Consider the following 1,831-nt stretch of genomic DNA (forward strand, 5'->3'; position numbering starts at 1 on the left):
TTTGGCAGCACAGGGACCTTCAAGTCTTGATGGCTGGAGTAGACAGTGACTAGGGGAGACAGGACTGGGAGTCCCTCCTCAAGTCTTGGGTAACTGCATCCGTGGAGGGGAAACCCATGGACTTTATGGTAGACACGGGAGCTCAAAATTCAGTTCTCAATCCCCCTTCCCTGCCTCTCTCAAACAAGACTAGCATTGTTCAAGGTGCCACTGGGTCTAAGACTTACCGATAAATGACAGAGCGCCAAGTGGATATGGGTTGACATTGGGTCATCCACTCCTTCCTGGTTATTCCAGAGTGCCCTGCACCCCTGCTGGGATGCAATTTATTGACCAAAGTGCAGGCACAAATCCTATCCCGAGGGCATTAATGTCACTGATAATTTAGGGCATCTCCTTCATGTCCTAACTCTGGCTTTGGCAGATGAACATCGCCTGTATGGCCAGCCAAAATCAGGACCACAGGGTGACCATTTATGGCCTAAAGAACTAGATCCTTGGGTTCAGAGGTTTCCTCAAGCCTGGGCAGAAGTGTCAGGAATAGGTGTTGCAGCCCATCAGGCCCCTGTAATAGTTGAACTTAAATCTTCAGCTCAGCCGTCCAGGTCTGCCAGTACCCCATGACGGCAGAAGCAAGACAAGGGATTGCTTCACACATCAACCACCTGCTGCAGGCAGGCATCCTTAGACCTTGTCACTCAAACTGGAACACTCTGTTGCTCCCAGTAAAGAAACCAGGGGGAAATGATTTCAGGCCTGTTCAAGACCTATGAGAAGTTAACAAAAGGACTCTAGATATCCACCCCACAGTTCCTAATCCGTACACTCTTTTGAGTCATTTACCACCTACTCATATTTGGTATATGACATTAGATTTAAAAGATGCTTTTTTTTTTTTTTTTTGCATAGCCCTGGCACCCATTAGTCAGCCTATCTTTGCCTTTGAGTGGAAAGACAGGGATCCCTCAGGGACTCCAAGACAGCTAACATGGGCTCGGATCCCACAAGGGTCCTTTATTTAATGAGGCCTTAAATCAGGACTTATGCTCCTTTCATCAATGTCATGACTCCATAACACTTTTGCAATATGTTGATGACATCCTCCTAGCTTCCTCTTCTGAAGTAGAATGTCAAAAGGCTACAGAGGGCCTCTTGCAGGAATTAGGCTCACTAGGCTATCATGCCAGTGCTAAGAAGGCCGAAATTTGTAAACAGACTGTTACATATTTGGGATATAGACTCAATGAAGTAGAGACGGCTGACAGAAGATATGAAAGATACTATTTTGAGACTACTGGTCCCTACTTCAGCCAGGGAAGTTTGAGAGTTTCTAGGCACTGTGGGCTACTGCTGGCTGTGAATATGAGGTTTTGCAGAATTAGCTAAACCTTTGTATGAGGCCACTGAAGAAAAAACACCCTGGACGTGGGGGCCTGAACAACAGCCTTTGAGAGACAGGGCCTCCCTCCTGGAGGCCCCAGCATTAGCCTTGCCAGACCCCCTTAAGCCTTTCACTCTTCATGTGGCTGAAAAAGAGGGAATAGCAAAAGGGGTGCTTGTGTAGCAACTGGGGCCTTGGAAACATCTTGTGGCTTACCTGTCAAAGAGACTGGATCCTATTGTGGCTGGGGGGGGCCCCTGTTTGTGCGTCATAGCTGCTGTAGAAATGTTGGTTAGGGATGCAGATAAGCTGATGTTCGGGCAACACCTTAAAGTATTAACTCCCCATGCCATTGAGGGTATCCTCAAGCACCCTCCAGGGCAATACATGTCCAATGCGTGGTTGACTCATTATCAAGGACTGCTCCTAGATGTCCCACGAGTCACTTTC

General features: G+C 47.7%; 1 pseudogene; it reads left to right on the top strand.

The window, feature by feature from the left end:
• Positions 1–233: 233 nt before the first annotated feature.
• On the top strand, positions 234–1,386 carry LOC102481287 (uncharacterized; annotated as a pseudogene).
• The last annotated feature ends 445 nt before the right edge of the window (positions 1,387–1,831 follow it).

The sequence above is a fragment of the Tupaia chinensis genome, unplaced genomic scaffold (genome assembly GCF_000334495.1).
Source record: "Tupaia chinensis unplaced genomic scaffold, TupChi_1.0 Scaffold148039_1, whole genome shotgun sequence".
NCBI classification, from domain to species: Eukaryota; Metazoa; Chordata; class Mammalia; order Scandentia; family Tupaiidae; genus Tupaia; species Tupaia belangeri.